This window comes from Pan troglodytes, chromosome X (assembly GCF_028858775.2).
Source record: "Pan troglodytes isolate AG18354 chromosome X, NHGRI_mPanTro3-v2.0_pri, whole genome shotgun sequence".
NCBI lineage: Eukaryota > Metazoa > Chordata > Mammalia > Primates > Hominidae > Pan > Pan troglodytes.
In genome coordinates, this window is record NC_072421.2 from 101662168 (window position 1) to 101670299 (window position 8132).

Genomic DNA, 8132 nt, shown 5'->3' on the forward strand with positions numbered 1-8132 from the left:
TTAAGTGTGTTACCCTTTCCTGTCCTCTTTGTCTGCTTAAAGCAGCTAAGAAAACTCAGATTAGTCAGATTGCATATAAATCAATAACTTGCCCACGGTCACAGAGCTAATAACAAATAGAGCCAAGACTTAAACTCAGATACATTCAGATGTGTCCTGGTATCTCTCAAATATCACTGAGAAAAAGGCCACCATAAATTCTTTTCAAGTGCTCTCTCTCCCCCAACTCCCCACCCCAAGAGTTGCCTGAATGCCCATACAGAAAGACTAGGTTCTCTTCAGAAGCAGAAGGGCAGAACCCAGTAAGGCAAAGATCTCTCCCTTGAAGGCTGGCAGCCAAGGAGGTGACTATAGTAGGAATTGGCATAACCAGCTCACTCATTGCCCTCCACTGTGCCACACAGGCCCCATTACTGCCTATAGTACTGAAGACCACTGGGGATAAAGGTACAGGGCCTTCACCTCATCCCACCGTTCTGTAAAGCTTGGATATTAGCAAAGATCTTGCTTATTTTAGGACAGTACAATGAGACTCTTTAATATACTCATCTGACTCCACCCAGAGTGGTAGTAGTAATTTCCATATCAGCAGTCCCTAGAGTCAGGAATTACTGCCTCAGCCTGGAGAGAACAAACCAATCCCCTCTGTCCCAGGTTAAAACAAAACAGGAATTCCCTCTGTTCCTTCAGAATGTACGGTACCCAGGATGTTGTTATTCTTGCTCCACACCTACCCACCCTCACTTCCCAACTTATCATCAGGCAGTCCACAATGGTTTTTTCAGGGGAAGGATTGGTGATGGTGAAGGGACTGAAGGAGAAGGTAAATCACCAGGTTTGCTGAAGGTAAATGAAGCACTGCCTTGTCCCTACCTCTGTACCTCTTTTGTAGCTCCCTGACCTTCTTTCTCATTTGGCATTTCAGAACCCATCACTCCACACCTAGGAAACCCTCTTGGGTTTGAATTGCAGACAAATCATCTTGTCTTTTATTTTTTCCCCCAACACCCAACGATAGCACACATGTCTGGGCTTGGCCAAATTTAAAAACAAAAATAACAGAGGTAGCACGGAAAGACTTTTTACTTAATTTTCTCCATTATTTCTAGCTGTCAAACTATTAGAAAATGTCAGTGTAAGGGGTAGAGCTGTGAGAAGTCGAGTTTCAGAGGCGAGGAAAGAGAAAAATCCTGATGCAAAGCAAAAGTGTTGGCAGAGGAAAGACGAGCCGACAAGAGTGTCTCTAGGGCCGGTAGAAATAAACAAATGGTGGAGATTGGTGAGTGGGTTTCATACACAAAGAAACCTTTCCCTTTTAGCTCCTTTCACCCTACACACCATATCCCCATTCCAGAGACTTCATCTGCCTTAAATTCTCCTAACCAACCCAGTTCTTTCCTTGCTGGGCATCTTGCCCTAATGGCAGAATTCACCACCAGCTGCTACTGCTAAGCAAACTGGGTAGTTGAGGGGAGAGGATGTTCGTAAACCCAATGTTAGAAAGGGAGATGTGTTCCTAGCATCCTTAGTCGTACTCATAGCATATTTTTAGAAGCAATGTTCTACGTACATAATAAGTGTTCAGGTTCTGCAGTGCTTTCTTCAGTATGTTTCAGTTATTTGTTTCTTCAGAGCTGTTCTGGGGTCCTAACATATATATGACAGTGTTTCTATACCATAGTGTTTTACACAGCTGGTGACCAGTTCAGGCCCCCTTTACAAGGCAGATAGATCCATCCCCCAGCTGCTGTGGGTATTAGCTGATAATTACAGCTGCTTCCTTCTCTGCAGAATTGCACTCTGCAGAAGAGGTTCATTGCCTGGGAGATTGCTGTTTAATACCCCCAACCCCTACACACACAACCCTGCAGCCAAAAGCAATGACTAACTGATGATGAGAGTACAAGGGTACCTTGCCTCAAGGTTGACCAATTCTGTGGTGTAAATCCTACTCCAGAGCTCCTCCTGGGATTAGGCTAGAGCTTGTTTCCAGCGAGCTTAGGTTTTTTCCTCCAGCCATATCCTGCTTCTCTCACTCCGCTGCTGCTGAGAGCACTCGCTCTAAATCACTGGCCCAAGAATCATGCCCCACCTTAGGCTCTGCTTCTAGGGAACCCTAATACTCATCATGCTCAGCTCATGTTTGTCAGAGGATCATGTAAAGAAGTCCCTCTGTAGGCCCTCTGTTGTAGGCAGAGCCATCGTACCCATCTCTGGGGAAGTCAGGAGTGAGTTAAGATGTAACTGGATAAGACCTCTTAAGTCAAACTTGAACATCTGTCCTAACTCAGATTAAAATGAGATCTGGCCTATTCCTGAAATCTACTGTCTTGGTGACACCAGCAGACTACATTCTATCAAATTAGAAATGAAGATATATTTGTTTGTGCTTCATTGTGGAAAAATTATGTTTTTATTAAAAAGTTATGTGGCATTTGTTAAAATTTTAGTTAAGTCACAATTATTTTGTGATAGACACTGCTATAATAGCATGAATCTTAAATTTATCAGCTGTTGGTTGCTATATGTTTGTTGAGTGTAAACTCTGTGTTATCAAAGATGATCAAAGAATGAGCCCAAGGTTAGATACCTGATAAGCATGCTCCGATTAGTCTAGAAGTGTTAAAAGAAAAAGAAACAACAACAGACCGGATTACCAGCTTGCAAATAATAAAAACATATCCTAATTTAATAATTCTTCTATGATTCAGAAGACATATTGGATCATCTTTACAAACTTCAATCATAATATTGTAAAAATGTACAAGTATTAGTTAAGAGTAATGTTCAGATTGAAAAAAATGTTCAGGTTGAAAATGACCAGATTGTTGAAATATATATTTGCAAGGATGAAAATTTGAAAACATCTAGCATCTCCTCCAAAGTATATATCCTATTATTTACATAGTAAATAATGTATAGTCACTGATTCTAATCTCACTTGACTCTAGCTACAATAAAAGAACCAATCCATTCCTCTAGCTACAATAAAAGAACCAAGATAATAATTTTCTTTAGGATTACTTATTTCTGAATATATTTTAATACATTCCTTTTGCTATGACCTCTTGTAATTGGTTCCTTTTATTATTTTTATTTACGTGTATTATATATCATAATGTATTTTAATTCCTTTTTTGCTGTTTAGCAAAATATATAATCATCTTCCTCTCCAAAAAAATCAGATTATGGAGGGTCTTTTAAGTGGTTACTTTTGGTAACTAAAACAAACATTTTCTTAAGAAAATATCATTAAACCAAAAATTCATACTGATCTGAGAAATGTTGGTTGTTTCTGAAAAGCCCTTTCTACATTAGTCAAATAAATTACAATATTTGTAAGTCTCATGGAGTATTTTAGTTGTGTTCAAGATTTTCATTAAAGCATAGGAAAGAATATCATAGCTACTTGCTTAACACACATATACATCAAAGAGGAGATATGACTTTCCTAACTTATCTGTAACAATGGCTAAACAAAGGTTTGGTAAGAGCAATTGAAGAATGGTGAATTACCCCATTCATTAAAATTTTTAAAGTACTTAAACATTAGACTGGATAGAATTTTACGGGGGAACAATATATCTTATGTTCTTTTTAAAAAGAAGAAAGAGGCTGGGCACGGTGGCTCACCCCTGTACAATTTGGGAGGCCGAGGTGGGCGGATCACGAGGTTAGGAGTTTGAGACCAGCCTGAACAACATGGTAAAACCTCATTTCTACTAAAAATACAAAAATTAGCCGGGCATGGTGGTGCATGCCTATAATCCCAGCTACTCAGGAGGCTGAGGCAGGAGAATCACTTGAACCTGGGAGGTGGAGGTTGCAGTGAGCCAAGATAGTGCCACTGCACTCCAGCCTGGGTAACAGAGCGTGACTCTGTCTAAAAACAAAAAAAAAGAAGAAGAAGAAAATTATATGAGGACAAATATAAAAATGTTATAATCATCCCCTTGGTTGGTATTTCTCAAAAATTTTTTTGCCATCAACCCTTAAGGGTGTGAACAAAAGTTCTCTGAAAAGGAATTTGGAGGAAAGAGACTATATTCCACTGAACAGTTTGCAAACAGGTTTAAAATGAAGGTGTGTTCCAGACAACAAAAGAGGGTTTAGGTTTAATTGCAAAAGTTCACACCCAGGTTCCCAATCACATCCATTTATGCAAATGAAGGATACAAACTTGCTTAGTTCTGATTGGTGGAAGCAGCTGAGCCCCAATTGGTTGATGTGGCTGAGCTCTGATTGGTTGATACAGCTGAGTTCTAAAAGTCCCAAAGTTAAAAAGGTGGAGGTTTTTTGGGAACTCAGAGTGGGTGTATGACCTCTAGTCAGCACATGGCTGTTTGGCTCTCTATTTTAAATTTAGGCCATTAGCATTTCCGGATTCATCTTGAAGGATTGGCTCTTTCAGGTTCACATTTGTTCACAAGGGTTTCTATGATTGTATATGATTGATATCACACCATTTATTATCAAAAAGGTTTTCTAAGTCTGTCTTTCAAAATTCACCAGTTTCACCACAGAAACGATCCATAATTTCAGGGTTACAGTGTTTCATCTAAAATGTCCATCTTTTGTTGGCCTACTCTTCTAAAAGCCCAGGCCAAATGTCACTCACTGTAAAAACTTCCACTAATCTTCTTTCTCCCAAGCCAAATTCATCCTTTCCTTAAATGTCCACTGATCTTTGACAAAGGAGCAAGGGCAATATAATGGAGGAAAGATAGTCTTTTCAATAAGTAATGTAGGAACGTCTGGACATCCACGTGCAAAAAGAATGGATCTAATTCTTACATCTTTCACAGAACTTCCTGAAAGACCTACCACCTCTTCAATGGAAAGCATCAACAGTTTGCACCCTACAATTCTCTGAATTCCTCACCTCAAAATCCTCATCTTGCTGCTTTCACCAATCCTGGATTGTTGTAAAATGATGCTTGCCCAGTCTTAATCAAGACCCCACATTGAAATATCCACCTTAAATCAAACTTCCAATTCTTAATAAATTCTGCCCAGACATTTCCCTCTGAAACATTGCCAAAGCTTTGTGGAAGTTGAGGTTTTCCTTGCCAAAATACATAAGAAATTCAAGCTTTGTTTTATCAGCAGGTTTTGTTGGTGATATTTGACTCAGCTAAATACACACACACACACACACACACACACTTCGAGCTCATCAGTCACATGAAAAAATTATAAGGGTTAGATCACCAGTTATTGGGTCAAGTCCAGTATATTTCTATCCAATGGTAAACAAAATGATAAAAGTTAATTGACAATTCTCGATACCACTCAGTCTCTCCTGCAGCCATCAGCTCTCTGGTAGGTAAATTATGCATCTGAAGACTTTAAGGCAGATTACCCCAGGGTTTGCTCTCAGGCTCAGATCTTCAGAGAAAATAAGGAACTACTATACCCACCCACATTTTCAGAGAAACAGAAATTAGGAAGGATCTTGGAGAATGGAAGGGAGAGATGAATTGGGTAAATCCATTGAGGTGAAGTACACCCAAGGGACAAACCAAATCGAAGTGAGACAAGAAGGCAGGATGCCCAACAGTCATCAACTCCAGTGATTAAGAACTTGGTTAAGATGTATTAATACATTATTACCATATATTTAAGTAAACATTATACATACAGTGCACCAACTCTATGTACTGCTATCCGTATCTATGTCAGTATTTCTCACTGAGAAATATATGGAGGGACCTCTTTTTTTTTTTTTTTTTTTTTTCCCTGAGACGGAGTCTTGCTCTGTTGCCCAGACTCACTGCAACCTCCACCTGCCAGGTTCAAGCGACTCTCCTGTCTCAGCCTCCAAAGTAGTTGGGACTACAGGTGTGCACCACCACGCCCAGCTAATTTTTGTATTTTTAGTAGAGATGGTGTTACACCGTATTGGCCAGGCTGGTCTTGAACTCCTGACCTCAGGTGATCTGCCTGCCTTGGCCTCCCAAAGTGCTGGGATTACAGGCATAAGCCACCGTGCCTGGCCTGGGACCTCTTTTTATAAAAAAAAAATTCTCTCACACCCAAACATTTCTGTAAATTCTTTTTATAATATTTCTTAAATGTAAACAAACATTAAACTCTACATGTTCATAAAGCTCTTGTACAAATGTAACACCAAAGCAAATTTACAAATTGTGCACAAACTTTTTTACAAAGTCAGTGTAATGTGGTATATATGATGAAACAAAACTGCCCTAGAAACGTGAACATACTACTGACTGGCAAGCATATGCTGTTGGCCTTCGGCTTGTAAGTATGTCTTGGGGTTGACTCCACTTTCCCATCACTTTATTCTCTTCAGACTACTGCAACCCTTCATTTGTTTAGGAAGATGCCAAGTATGAGGTGCACCTCATTTGTCTTCTCACAGGATCATGACAATTAAAGTAGTATTATGCTAATTCATTGTGAAAATAAACTCAAATACATGTCCTAATCATGTGGCAGCAGTTAGTTATCATGTGGTCATACAGATACTTCAGAATATGCTTAAACACAAAAGTAAAACACATACTTGTAGAAACCTCACAGACTCTATCATTAGACTCCGCTTTAAAAAAACACCCACCTCTTATAGTATGTGTAAAAGGTATATATATTTAAATTAGACCACCAGGCACAGTGGCTCCACCTGTAATCCCAGCACTTTAGGAGACTGAGGCGGGTCAATCACTTGAGGTCAGGAGTTCGAGACCAGCCTGGCAAACATGGCAAAACCCGTCTCTACTAAAAATACAAAAAATAGCCAGGTGTCGTGGCACATGCCTGTAATCCCAGCTACTCAGGAGGCTGAGGCAGGAGAATAGCTTGAACCCGGGAGGTGGGGGTTGCAGTTAGCCAAGATCGCCCCAATGCACTCTAGCCTGAGCGACAGAGCAAGACTCTGTCTCAAAAAAAAATAAAATAAAATAAAATAAAATAGACTATTTCGTTAGCTTCTTATTAACAGTTCCTGGTGCTATTACCTGAGTGCCTGCATTATCATGCAGCACTTGACTCTTGTTTCATTTGGATAATCAAGTCTCTTGTTTCTGGGGACTAAGCCATGGCCCATTCAGCCTCACTGGCCTCAGACCCCTGGGGATTGGTGCATTAGGGACCATAGAACAAACCATCATCAGCCTCACTTCCACAAGTTTTAAATTGGGCAGCCTCATTAGATATTAATGAATGATTCATTTTGAAAGCCACATACACAATGCAACACACCTTCTTGCAATCTCAATGAAAGAAAGCAGGCATGCTCAACAGTCAAACAACCAAGTAACTGAAGCAAGATAATGTATACATTTTAAAGGCACGTTGGAGGAGCTGTTTTCACTATAAGTTGCATTGGTAGGGCAAGGCACAGAGTTTAATACTGAATGGGGCTTGTTTTAGTGACAACCCCCCACTTCTGCCCTCTTTCTCTTCTTCCTCCTGCCTTCTTTCATTTTTCCCCTCCTTTCCGCCTATTTAAGTTCTATGCTTTCCTGAAGGATCAGTGTAGTTTCTTCATAAATATAGTTAATGCAAAGAATTGCTTTTATTGAATTATGCTCTTATATGAAAATGTGCTTCCTTTTATAAAATAGTATTAGGTAGTTTTAAAAATTGTCTTCTTTGGGCAAAGTAAGAAATTAGTAATCTTGGGGTTTCCTCTATTTTTTTTAATCTTACGCATCCAAGAACAGGAATCACTTGCCCAGAATATAGAGAAGAGAGATGAGATAAACAGCAAAGTACACTATATAACACCTAACAAGTTGATTCAAGTTGAACAAGTTAAGCTCCATAATATATTTTCTACGGGAGGGAGGGGGCAAATTAGCAGGAGTGCCTAAGTCTCCTTTGGGAGTCAGGGAAGGCTTCACTGAGGAGATAACGTTTGAGCTGGAGTTTGAAGGATTAGCAGGGGAGAAATGGCAGGGCATTCCAAGCAGAGTGCTTATGAGCAGAAGGCGCAAAGCACAAAAGAGTACGACGTGTCCAGCAGCTCTGAGTAGGCGAGTGGCTGCAGCGTAGGGTTCTTGGAGTTAGGTGATCAAGGGTGAGGAAGGGACTATTTTCCCTGCTTGGACGATTTCTCCTACAGCTCATTGCACGGTGCTGGGCACACACTGCAGGAGCTCAATAAA